The sequence below is a fragment of the Trachymyrmex cornetzi genome, unplaced genomic scaffold (assembly GCF_001594075.2).
Source record: "Trachymyrmex cornetzi isolate Tcor2-1 unplaced genomic scaffold, Tcor1.1 scaffold188, whole genome shotgun sequence".
Taxonomy (NCBI): Eukaryota; Metazoa; Arthropoda; class Insecta; order Hymenoptera; family Formicidae; genus Trachymyrmex; species Trachymyrmex cornetzi.
Window position 1 is genome coordinate 204,375 of NW_017296505.1, and position 14,747 is coordinate 219,121.

At 29.6% G+C, this 14,747-nt stretch overlaps 1 protein-coding gene across 6 annotated transcripts in view; it reads left to right on the forward strand.

The window, feature by feature from the left end:
* The first annotated feature begins 13,288 nt into the window (after positions 1-13,288).
* Positions 13,289-14,747, forward strand: part of MESK2 (misexpression suppressor of KSR 2) — a 35,505-nt gene continuing 34,046 nt past the window's right edge. For 5 of the 6 annotated variants that reach the window (XM_018504909.1, XM_018504911.1, XM_018504912.1 and 2 more), the window contains exon 1: positions 13,290-13,632. The gene's annotated coding sequence lies outside the window, so the exon portion shown is untranslated. Of the gene's footprint in view, positions 13,633-14,747 lie in introns of all 6 variants that reach the window. The other variant, XR_001940013.1, reaches the window with a different exon arrangement.

A 14,747-nucleotide genomic window follows, 5' to 3' on the forward strand; every position in this document is an offset into this window, starting at 1 on the left:
CAAATGATATTGATACAAAATTCATCATGACTATAGAATGTTAATCTGTGTAAAAAAAAGCGATATCGTTTCAAGCAGGTTGTCCCAGTTTTATTTGACTTTGTTGTAAAAATAAAATGTGCAATATAATATTATTATAACCTAAATACAACGAAAATCTTCACAAAAATAGATATAAATCCAGAAATGTTCGGACAATAAATAAAGTTTATCTGTATAATTTATAAGAATTTGAAATATCACAGGAAACATCAATAAAATTAGAAAACTTATTGATTTGTGATACTACAATACGATATCTTTTAATAACAGAAGATATTTTGTTACTCTATTTTTAGACAAAATACACGTAGGAAAAAATGGAAACTAAAAATTATAGTATGGAAACTATGTTACAAACAACTTTCGATTAGTAAACGGATTTTCATATTTATAATAGTGAGTGAATTCTAAAATATGAATATGTAGATAATTAAATCGACCTTTAGAAATAGTACAATACAAAATATAAAATTTTACAAAAATATTTTTCGATATTCCAAATTGAAACTTTACGAGAGAAAATTTATTAATATATAAAGCTTTTAATGAGTTCAGTATCTTATCATCTGTTATTAACTCAAAAAAGTTAGCAGTTATCTCAATCACTTTGTTATCTTATTCCTCTTTCCTCTATAATATTTTGATGGTCTATTCCAAAAATTAATCAGAATATGAAATAAGTATAAAAATATTAAAGATTATAATAATTTTGGGGTAATTGATGAAAATTATTTATTGGAATCACATAAAATTTTTGCTATAACTGCGCCCACAATCGTGTTGATCTGTCATCTGTTATTAATTTTCAAACTCAATTACACAATGCAAACTATATTAAGTTCTAAAATATAAATATATCCGAATTATAATTATGGTCAAAATAATTAACATTTCAAGAAATAATTATTACATATATAAAATAATTATCAATGATTGAGTCCACAAGTAAATAAAATTCAATAACAAATTATTCACATCATTGATACGCTGTTATCCTTTCCGAGACCTTTTTTTTAAGTACTTTTGTTTGTTCATCTTGTTCTTGTTCGCGAAAACATTGTTAATTGCGTAGTAACCATTAAAATATAACAAGCACGACATTTTGCACAACACTCTTGATATTAATCGTATGCAACACGTATTTTATTATTGGCTGCGTTCAGCATAAAAAACAGCTTTGAAACTGTTGTAAGATTTTCTATTGAATGATTGCTAGCGGTTTATTTTCAACCTTGTTGCTAAGCAATCATAATTCTTTCCAACATATTAAAAATTGTCGTTAAGCAGAAATCAGTACTAAATATATATATTAAAACAATATAAATTATAATGTAGTTACTATAACCTTTATATAGTTGACATTATATAATAATGAAAAATTCACTAATAAGCTATTTATGATGGATAACGTATTTTCAGCTTATTAAAAAAAATACCAAACGTATACCATACATGTTGCAAATTTGTAGGAATTTATCAAAAAATTTAAAAGACTACATTTGCTATTTAGCGGTTTAAGTTATGTTATCAAAACAGTATAAATTAGAACGATATTTTGATTATGATTAGAATTTGAAAATAATTGTCGAAAAGGTAAATACAACGACAGTAATTATGATAAAAATATATGTAGTATTTTTTATATTTGAATTAGTTTAAAAAGCTATTATTATATTTTATAATTTATTTATTTCGCAACATACTACGCTTATTATAATTTTAGGAGCGTTCAATAACATTTTCAAAAGGTTGAAAGTGCAACCTGATGCGCTAATGTAGCGCTAACTTCTGCTGAACGCAACCATGCTATAGAAAAAAGTAGCGGAAAAATAAAAAGTGACTGCATAAAAATCTACAATCCGCTTGACATTCGCATTACGCAAATTAACGTAATGAACAAACTTCGAACGGGCAATGACAGGTTTTAACAAATTATCAATGTATAAATGTCATATTTATGTGCGATATATAAATATTAAAACATGAGGTTAATTACGACAGTAGTTACTAATTAAACATATCGTGATGTCCCTCAGACAGAAGTCGATCGAAATTCTGTATCCGCAAAATTCTGTTTAATGATAAATAAATTGGAAAATAGCATCGAAAACTTCACTCTGATATCATGTGATACGATGCGATTAATAAAGTCGAGTTAATGGTTAATTAAAACGCAATGGACCGTTCAAAAATACACAATCAAAATTTAGCATTGCATACTTGATATTTATATATAAATTCCGTAAATCATGTACATACATTATTAACAAATGCTGATTATATCACCAATTTCCATTACTTTAAATCACTCAATCCAACGAATCTAATATTACTTTGCTCTCTCAATTAAAAAAATTTAATAAAGTGCGTTACAAAATATATTCAAATTCAAGCGTAATTCATGTTTAAAAAAATATCACCCATAAATATTACAATAAAATAATTTACAACTCCAATTTTCTATCGCATATCGATGTTTATTTTAAATAAATAAATAGCGTGAAATATCTGATTCAATGAATATCATCTTGATAGGTTATTATTGTGGAAGTTAATTAAGCACTCAGTTATAATCACAAATTGTAATAATTGCATGGAGAATAATCGGACTACATTTCTTCTAGTATTTATCGCAATTGAACTTCAAGGAAAGCGATTATACATATTTAGAACGATTCAATGCACTATTTGCTTGCTGCAGTATCGTCGCGGAAGTGATAATGCGGTGACCTTGTGTATATATGTGCACAACGACCTATAGTATATTGGGAAGACAAGTGTCAGAGCCATGTATCTCAGCCAATTCGTTGAAACAGTCAAATACTTCATAAAATATATAATACTTCATAAATATGTGTTGTATAAAATAATGAACGTAAAATATATAAACGAATATTCAACTATTATTTATTTTAAATTTAGTTTAAAAAAAAATTTTTTTCTTTTTCAGTTTTTAAATTCTCGATTGTGTAAATACCCGTGTGAAGCTAGCCCCCCAATATTAAAAAATTGAATATTTTCTTTTTGCATTCGTTTGCTCATCGTTTGCTCATGAATGCTCCGTCGGAATTTTCGTTTGTTCATCCTTAGTTCAAAAGTTATACGAAATTTAAATTTTGGGGGGCCAACTTCACGCTAGCCCCCCAATATTAAAAAATCGAATATTTTTTTTGCATTCGTTTGCTCATCGTTTGCTCACAAATGCTCTGTCGGAATTTTCGTTTGCTCACCCTTAGTTCAAAAGTTACACGAAATTTAAACTTTGGGGGGGGGGGTCAATTTCACACTAGCCCCCCAAAAATAAAAAATTAAATATTTTTTTGCATTCGTTTGCTCATTGTTTGCTCACAAATGCTCCGTCGGAATTTTTGTTTGATCACCCTTAGTTCGAAAGTTATACGGAATTTAAACTTTGGGGTGCCAACTTCACGCTACAACACAATATACAGTAAAAATACAAGAGTTTCAAAGTTATTTTTTAAATAAAAAATAAATATTTCGGATTTCTAATACTTTTTTCAGTAGTAGATAACTTTTGAACTAAGGGTGAGCACACACACAAACGAAAATTCCGACGGGGCATTCGTAAGCAAACGATGAGTAAACGAATGTAAAAAAAAATATTCAATTTTTTATTAATTTAAATTTCGTATAACTTTTGAACTAAGGGTGAGCAAACAAAATTCCGACGGAGCAATTGTGAGCAAACGATGAGCAAACGAATGCAAAAAGAAAATATTCGATTTTATAATATTGGGGGGCCAGCTTCACAAGGGTTGTGTAAATTTATATGAGTTTATAATACAGCAAAAAAATTAAATTAAATTCATTATAAATGTACGGACGTGGTAATGACTATATTTCGTAATTTATTAAAATTATACAAAAAAATTAAACGAAAATTATATATATTTAATTTACTCCATTCAATTATATTAAAATTATACTAAAATTTATAAAAAAGATTTAATAACATTTTTTATAAGTTTTAATATCGAATGGAGTAAATAATATAATTTTTTAAATAAGTGATCTATATTTCCAATTAAAAGTAAAATTTATTCGTCAGAATTAAATTTTAATATTACGCTTAACTATTTTTAAGTAACTAATCAAACATTTAAATTCTTATTTTAAAAGAATTAAACAATTTGCACATAATCAAAAAATAAGTAAAATTTTATGATGTAGCTTGTACATTTTCTTTTAGTTTTCAAACGCATTATATTTTATTAAAAATTTTGTAAAACTTTTTTAATATTTAAAATGCTATTTAAAAATTTATAATTCTAACATCAAATATTGTTATGAAATTCATAATCAACAATTTCTAAAACTGTAATACATAAAGTTGCACAAAAATTTAATATGCACTATGTATTGAGAATTTTATAAAATTTTCCGCCATATCGGATTCACTATATTGAAATTAATTATTTCCTAATTTTTAAATTTTTTTATGATTAGTATCTAACAATAATAAGATTTTATTAAGACCGACATAAAATTAAATACTAAGTATAAGCATATTCAAGCCTATAACGGTCATAGCTAGATCTTCTCAATGCCTAAATAATTCACAGTGAATTATCTATATCCTATACAGGGTGTCTGAAAATTACCGTCAAATGTTTCGTGCGTGGGTAGAGCAGACTATATTGAGTCGAAAAGTCCTGTACCATTTTGCAGTGTCAATAATAGTTAACGAGATATTAATTACTAAAAATTGCAAAATATTGGTTTTGAATAATTTTTTACTCAAATACTATCAACTTTACAGAAAAACTGCGAGAGACAAAAATCATTTATTTTCTTCTCATAAAGTTCTGAGAATTTTTTCAGAATTTTTTTAGAATTTTTTAATACCGTATTTTCTCATGTTGGTAAAAATAAGAAAATGCAGTACTTAAAAGTTAATAAAAAATTCTCAGAACTTTATGAGAAGAAAATTAATGATTTTTGTTTTTTGCAGTTTTTTTGTAAAGTTGATAGTATTTGAGTAAAAAATTATTCAAAACCATTATTTTGCAATTTTTAGTAATTAACATCTCGTTAACTATTGCTGACACCGCAAATTGGTACAGAACTTTTCGACTCAGTATAGTCTGCTCTACCCATGCACAAAACATTTAGCAGTAATTTCCAGACACCCTGTATATGTATATGCATATATACCATATTTTTGTAGTTATTCAAACTGCGCGCCGAAATTTTTCCGGACTTTATCAAACGCAATTAAACTACTGCAATAATATCACAAGTTAAATTAAATTGAGTTAAAGCAAATTCTCAATCTTCAATTCGATATCATATTATAAGGGTGTTAATGTGCTGAGAACCTTAAATGAATTAGTATCTAAATTATAATATATCTATCGGTCTGATAGTACAGCGGAAAAAAGTGACTTATCGATTTCTTCTCAGTCGGCACTTTTGTATAAAGTTCTCTATGAGAAATTTGCAGATTTGTTACATAAAATGCAAAAATATTAAAAGACACTGTTAAACCCTTCCTTTATATGACTTCCCATGCAATTTATTATAAATTGTTGGAAATTTTCGTGGTCAGACATTCCTGTTAAAAACACAAAACGATAACGCGTAGTCATAAGTAACGTGAAAGAAGAAGCCGTGTAAGAAACATTTATCTCCATTAGTATCTATCATGGAACACACAGCACAGTACACAGCCCTCATAGTCGCTCGCACGACTTTTTACGCTCAAATGCGCGCTGATAAAACAAATATCTTATTGTGTAGGTGCATTTTACTTGTCAAACAAATTACAAGAAACAGCCACAAGGCGTGCCCACTTCGAAAGATTTACGAAATGCGCGTAAAATGTATTATTTCCTACAAAGTAACCACCCATACGCAACCATTCGTTAACATTTTCAATACACGGACGCATTCAATTCAAAGATTAATGCAGTATATATATGTATACCTAAGTTTTCTAGCTATTTTTTTAAAACGTATTTATCTATAATCTATATTAATTATCTATTAAATGCAAACACCAGAAAACTACCTGTTTTAATTAAACGTTAAATTTAAAATAATACTCATGCTCATAATCATATAATAAGAGAGAAAATTTTGATATAATTATGTAATTATAAAAGATTTAATTAAAATTATCTAGGAATTAAAGGAATAAAAGGAATCTTATTATCTAGAAATTAAAGGAATGAAAGCACCTCGATCAATTATATATTTCACTTTTTATCTTATATTTTCGTATTTTATACAATATTTATCAGGAAATGGAAGAAAATCCAGTAATAGCAAATATAATATATTTAATTATAATTTAATTGTATTACACATATAATCGCTGAATCTCTAAAAATAAAAATAAAAAGGTTTTTAAAAATTTAATAGAAATCAATACTGATATACATTAAAGCTTATTCTATATTTTATTCGCGAATTTACAATATTTTCTCGATTATTATCTTATTCATTATATGTCAAAAAGATGAGGTATTTATACATATATTATTACAAAAATGAGTTTGACACTTAAAAAAATTATATTAAAAATTAATTATCTGAGAATGCATTTTGTAGAAACGCATTAATGAAATAAAATGGTAAAAATAATCTCGTCTTAACGTTAAACTAATCTACATCATCTACATAAACAAATTCTTATTTAATAAATAACGAACACATTTCATTGATATAGACAATTTCCTGTTAATCTCTTTTTCCTTCCGTGTAATGCATAAAATGCAGAATACATTATCATTTATGAATTTTTAACGTGATGTAGCAGCAATATGGTTGAAGATAATTCAATGCACTCATACATTATTCCACGGCCATGACATATAAGCACCTATCTATAGGGATGTTCTAAACAAATTACTTTAGCGATTTTTTAGAGTAAAAGATTACCTCGTGGTGCGCAGTTGCATGCAATTTACGTATAATGATATACTACATACAATATTTAAGAACTCAAAACTGTAATTATTTATAAAAACTTCAGCATTACTAATTATGTCATATAGATGACAATTTTTTTTAATACAATGATCTATTAATACAAATTATATAAAATAATTATCTTATATATAAATATTACATATGATTTTTTTATTATTATATATTCGATATATGCTCTTTTCTTTTTATTATAATTGAAATTTAATTAAAGCTACATATAAAAATAAAATTAAATTGAATAATTTATTCTGATAAAGAACGCAATTATAATATAGAGAAAAAAAGAAGTAAAATATAAGTAAAAATAGAGGCAAAAATTCCTACTAAACTGAAAACCATCGCATTTTGTCAAGTTTTATATCAAGATATATTTAGTCTAAAAATAAAATTAACATTATTAGAGGAGAAAGTTGTGTTATAACTCCCGATTTATGTTTTATACAATAGCTGTAATAATTAGACTGCGGAACTTTATGCAAAATACTTAACTGAATATTAACTATCGGACAGTTTTAGCAGTTCATCGTTCGTTAAAGAGTTATTAAAAGGTGAATTAAAAAGATTGAGATTGCCATCTGTAAATTTACAAAATTGCAAAATATGCATTTTATGCAAAACATTCTGTTAAGTATTTTGCATAAACTTCCGCAGTCTAGTAATAATTGTAATAATCAATATTTAAATTAAAAATTTAATGGTTACATTTGTTAATGTGTTCTTCAATCGATTCTAAAAAAAAACTCAAAATCATAAAATATTTATTAATTAAAACATTATTTATAAAAACGTACTTATATACTGTATAACGGATCGAAGAGAAACAGGAGTGGTAATGTATTAATTCTGATCATTAATTGATAAAGCTACATAATAGGAAAAAGCTATAGTTTTTGGTATGATATAAATATAAATCAAAAGAACTTGGGAAAGTTTCAAGCTTACTATATCTTGCACACTTTAAGAAGGCGAGAAAGGAGCACGTTATCGTCATTTGTATCTCCCTGTTATACCTGTATAAATATTAGATCTTAAGAGACACGTGTATGTACGTATATACACGTGAGTGTGCGTACCTACGCGTCCGTATCTACAAGAGAGAAAAAAACAGAGAGCGAAATTGCGTATTAATATTAAATTTCCACGAAAGTTCGCAGTAAAACGACACCGTGACCGATAGTACAGTTAGATACTGCAACGTTTTGCCGCAACTATTTAAATTTTTATATTTCGCAATGTTTCTCTTGACGATATTATTTTATTCAAAAAATATCGTAATAACTTAAGATAAATATCCAAATTGTCAAGAAAAACATTTGTGCAATTTCAAAATGCATAATTGAAACAAATTAACAATATCAATATTATATAGCAGATAAGCTTAAAAGTAATATCTATAAGTGCATTTAAAGCGATATAATGTACAATAATTTATCTATTTATATTTAATGGCTGTTCCAAAAAAATGTTATATTATTACCTTCCATTAAAAAATATAATGGAATTATGTTTTGAAATATATCATAATAGCGTTAAGTTTTATAATATTATGTGCATAAAGTTAAACTGTAATATCAAATTGTACAATATCCTAATGTAATATATGAAAGAAGAACAATATTCTCTCTAATCTGAGCATCGATCTAAAATAATCGTTTGCGAAAGTAATAAATTAGAACTAGAAAATATTTACAACATTTGTTAAAAACTCCTGGAGATATCATTAAGCACATATAACAAATATTTGTATAATTAAAATAATTAAAAGGTATTAATCTATATTTCAATATTATTAACTAAATATTCCGTGTATGAAATCATAATTATGTCTATGAGAATATAACATTCCTCGCAATGCTATATTTTCAACGAAAATTTCGTTTCCCTTTAAACGAACTTCAGTATATGGAGTACCAGCACGCCTCTCGTGTCCCGTAAGGAAGATCCTGTGGGCGAATTTATCGAAGCGCGCCCATGGGGAAAGCATCGTAACACGTTGCACGTTGTATCCCAGACTGGTTGCACCTGTTTCTCTGGGGTGAAAATCCCATGAGTGGTCTATAATGGCGACCAGAGATATTGCCTTACGATCGCGATTATGTAAATATTTTTATTGCAAGCTCATATTATTGTAATTTCAGTCTAATTGTATTAAATCTAAAATATAGGATTGCTGAATGTGTACTGGTCGCTTAAATCGTATCCTTATTATTATTTTATATTATTACAATAATATACTATGTTATATAAGAAGCATTTAGTGACAAAAATATGTATAATAAATTTTGACGTCAAAATGACATTTTTAATGTCAAAATGACGACAAATAGCATCAGCTTGTTTGTTCAGATAAATATACCATAGTCTAATCTCCATATTAAACATTAAATTTTATTTTTTGTGTTTGTATTATTAATAACAGATACCTAAAACGTCAAGCTACAATTTCCAACGTTTAATTGTGTGCAAATTAATATTAAATCAAAAATTTCATTTAAAAGATGTATTAAGTTGTCTGCATTCAGTAACTCTCCTATATTTTTCCTTATTCCAATCTTTTCTTTATTATCTTAACAAAAATTAAATTTTTTTATATAGCATTAGCAAGAAAATTGTCAAATATGTAATTTATATGTGAGATACAAAACGTTTTTTTTCGTTTGCATCTAAATATTATAACGACGCATAACGGTATGTTCCATATATGTAGCTCTAAAGCCGGCTCTCCTCTCGGCGATTCGTCATGCCAGTTGACAGACTAAATAGCGCCCCCTCCCCAGATTTTTTTTTTTTTTACAAAGGACCGGTTTCTTCTGTCAAGATGGAATATAACATACCAAGAGGACATAGACGGGGAAAATATGTCCACTACGTTCCGCGCGCATTATAAAGCACCTTTTGCGGACGTATATATACGGGGCGGCGCTAAGTCCAACGAGAATCTGCGGAGGTGACGTACAGTAACAATATATATGTAGGTATGTATAGCCGAGCGACGGGCTAACGGAAGTATACATAAATATACATTTTTATGATAAATGTACTCGCCGAAATACATATCATCCCATGGAGAGAAGATCCAGAAGTTTAATAGTAACGTTTAAAGGTTGTGTATAAAGAGAGGAGAACGAGAGGTAGTTTAGAATGATCGTTCGAGTTCGGTACATTGCATTGGTAATAAACGGATGTGAAAAAGTACGTCAAATCTTTCTCAAGATATTTTGCACCCTCTTTCTATCCGTATCGGTAATATTTCTTCTCGAACAGTCTAATGTCGCATTATGTGCGACTTATGCATTTATGGCAAATCAATACGTTTCGATACTTAATAAAAAACAATTTTATGAATAAAATTCAATGCACTATTCTTTGAATTATCTTGCGCGATTGGGAGACCAAGACCGGTTGTCGTACGGGATTGATTGTCAAAATGCTTATAATTCAATCAATAAAAACATGGCATTAATATCTCTTTTTTTTATTGTAGATTATCGATATAATATTAATATTTTATGTAAAAGGCTTTGTACCAAAAAAAAGCATTAAATATATTATTTAGAATAACTTAAGAAAACGAAATTAGTGAATAAACTTTCTTATCTCCCTTTTTTTACAAGTTTTTAGCGTTATCAATCGTGATACCTTTGTAATCATAAAAAAAGGTGATTTAGAAAATTTTTGCTGCAATTAATTAGTTATTGTTCAGGCAATAAAATTTGCGAATACAATTTATTTTACTAAAAACGACCATGTGAAATAGGTTGTTCAAAATGAACTGGGATTAGCTAACAATCATCTCGTTAGATCGCGATCCTTTTTTTTTTATAAAATATGATACATTACAGAAACATATACGTTTTTTTCATTTTTCGTATAGAAACTGTAATACAAAAGTAAATTACGTATTTTATGATTAAAATAACTATTTTATTTATATCAATAGTGTAATTATTATTATTCTCTAAAATATAGATTGAACATTAAAATAAAAAGTATATTTTTTGTATGTTTTATTCATGAAAAATATGTTACTGCCAATCCTAAAACGTGTAATAATCAATTCTGAATACACTGGGCTAATTGTCAGATGTATTTTTGCAGTTTCAATTAAAATTAAATAACTTATTTGTAAGATGTATGATGTATTCAAGAATATTTTTTTTAATATCTAAGGGATGTAGATATGTTAACATAAATAGTGTCTCAAAATTTTATATTCATTTTATATTTTTTCTAAAAATCATAAATCAAAAATTGTGATACCAGTCTCGGTCTACTGTTAATTGACTCTTTAAATTCTTTTAACCGAGTATAAATAAGGCGGACTCACAATATAATAGTAATCTAAAATGGTGGATTATCTAACCGCTAAGATGGACGTAGAAGACTTTCTCATTTATTCCGCGGTGTCATCAAGAGAGACGGAAATAATAAAGAGATTCGCGATTTTAAATCCCCGCTCTTCCCAACGCACGTTCCGCAATTCTGGAGCACCGATTCCATCCGTAGAGATCTCATCATAGCTTTCTCCACCTCGCATTTAATCTTTCTCGCTCGCCTCCGAGTAAATTCCATAAAACGTAGCGTCTCTTAAATCCCCTCGAGAGTACTTCCGATTCGTTGTTCCATTCTTCTGCTACTCAGCTCTGCTCGATTACGAGAGACAGTCGCTTAGACAGCTCTTCGGTTCTTGTGGGCTAATTGAAGAACGAGAGCCAGTCAAAAAATTCAGAAGAAGAGAAGCGACAGTACATAATTGATTGATTAAGAATTATTTGAATTTCTAGAAATACATATATTTGACATTACAAATATCAAATTAGTCTGTATGTGTATATTAATACGAATATATCTCCGTAGAAAAGTATATGCTATATCTATTATTTTTTTTATTTATTATTAGATTACAACTTATTCCAATTTTCCTATAAATGCGATTTGTTAACATATTTTAAAAATGTATAAATTTGTATAATTAAACAATCTTCAACTGGAAAAATCTTGCACCAAACTGGAAATGTCTTGCACCGATATATGCTTTAAAAAATCTTAAGAATTTAATTAATAAAGAATATAGAGAGTAAAACACATACTATAAACATTATCATGCAAACATACACACACACATATATATATATATATATATGATAATGTTTATAGTACATGTCTTACTTTCTATATTCTCTTTATTAATTTATAAATTCTTCAATCTCTCTTTTAGCAAATCAGTGCAAGATATCTGATACAAGATTGCGGGTGAAGATCGTCCAATTATATGAATTTATATAATATATGTATATAATTAATGTTATATATACAATTTTATTAACTTATATAAATATTTAAATACTGGATTAATTGTAATTAGGTTTGTTTTCTGTTCCTGCACTGATTGCATTAGTTCAAAAAATGTATACTAAAGCTTTTTCTGTTTTCAAAATGGCATCAGCATCATTGTTTTTTGTTCTAGTGCAACATGCACGAGTTCATTGAACTGGCTGCACTAGATCTGGAGTCAGTGCAAGCAGTGCAAGAACTAGTGTACGCTAGTTCGGCTACAGAAAACAGATCTTGTAGAAATAGTGCGAGAATTTACAATTAATAAAATGATAAAAATATATAAATGATAGTAAGCTTACATACAAAATATTTTATACTATCATTATCTTCAATTAAGAATATTTTTAATGATGGAATTGCATTAATAATTTCATCTTCATCACACAAATCAAATTTTTTCATCTAAACGATATGAGACGTCATTTTTATCTTGCGTTGTTTATTCCTTATGTACGCTTACACTCGTCAGTTCTGGATTGCACTAGTTCAGTTCAGTTCAGTTCAGTTCTAGTGCAGGAACAGAAAACAAACCTTCTTAATCATCGTTTGAATTTAATCCTTGCAAGAACGCAATTGGTTAGGTCTTTGAGTCTTTGGAAGATTCAAAAGGATTCTAATGTACAGCAAGGGCATTATTACAGAAATATTATGTATAAATTCCATCTCCTGGCATAAACATGTACTGACATTGCTCATGCCAACGTTAGATATTATGGTTTTCTACTGTGTCGATAGAAGGACTGATCGCTCTTCCCTTCTTCAGGGGAAGTCTCACGAAGTTCGTCTGATAATCGACCGGCTGAGCTTCAAGGTCATTTTTCAAGTCTCCGCATGCGCAACGGGAATTCTGAATACGAATGACAGGCCAAGTGTGCCTTTTCATGACCAGATGTCGGCAGTCTGTCCATAACCGGTTCGATCCGGAGTTTACCGCGCATGGAGCAACGCGCATTCCCATTGACCAGTCAGTAGTTGAAGGAGCCGTGCACTTAGTAATCGTACGACGTCGTTAGGAACACCGTGTGATCTTTAACGACAGTCCCATCACGGTGCTCCGTCTTCGCACATCTCGTAACGTCACATCGAAAAACGTGTATCGAGCAGGCGATCGGCTATCAAATCCGTATAGGGCGCGATTGCTTCCAATTACGCGCGTTTCCTTTAAAACAAGGTGACCTTACCGCGATCGAGGAGCAAACGAACCCATTAGGGTTTTCATAGTAAACGTTTAAAGACCGCGCGAAAGCTGCAACTCTTCTTCAGTACGCGGACCCCGCAGCGGAACTCACGCAGGAAGAGGTGAGTCCCAGATCAGCTGTCCTCTTCACCTGTCTACACCCTCCTGCCCTTTGTCTGCCATCCCTTCGGGAATTTCTCGACCGCTTCGACCTATCGATCAGTACTACGTCCGTATGATTCGAATGGAGTATGTTCGATGTGCGCGCTCGTGAAATCGTGTTGGTGTTAGTTATTGCTTGCACGCGCGCGCATCGCGTATCTCGCGTTTGCACGCGGACATCGTCATCATCGTCGTCAACGGAGGTTGCAGCGGTGAACCGCGGTCGGTGACGTTGTGTCATGCGACGCTGCGAAGGTCGAACCTGGCGCGCTAGATCGATCGCGCGTGTACGACATCGCGCAAAAGATCTCGCTGTAACGTCGCCTTCTAGACGAATCGGTCTCATTGGGGCGAGAAATGGGGTTAGACTGGACAATCGATCGTTCCCAGGAAAGACGTCGCAAAAATAAAATAGCCAGTGACAGTTAACTCTCGATTAAACATACCTGCTCGCTTACCGTTACGTACTGCAACTTATAGAAATTGATCCCCCCCTGTTACACTACTATATTTTTTACTGACTTTCTCTCCTTGCATTTAAAAAATTTAAACATTTGATAAAAACTATTTTAACTTATAGACTTGGAAGAAATGTGTAAACGAAAACACGCAGACAAAATCATATCTGCTCCTAGATTTCCTAGGAACTGAATGTCTGTATAGAATATACTTACATAACGATAACTTTCACAGAATAATTATTTTCGGTATTAGATGTCACAGTTAATAACTGTAACTAATTAACTAATAACTTTTAATTATTTTAAATAATTTACGTCTCACAACATTCTATTTTATAATGTTCCAAGCCAATAATTAAAAAGAAATTAGTAATTTTACGTCGATTTTTTGAAAAGACTTAAATAACTTTTATTAAAGAAAACTTTCAGAAAAACTTTTCCTTCTTCTTTACAAGAGAAGCAGACAAAAACCATCGCGTTTCATTTCCTACCAGCTTCCAACGATTATCTTACCCGCACCCTAATCGCAGACGTAACGGCTTACAGCTGCTTCTACGATACTTGAAGCATATGCAGGATCAATGCTACGTGCGTCGCACAACGGAAAAAATAGT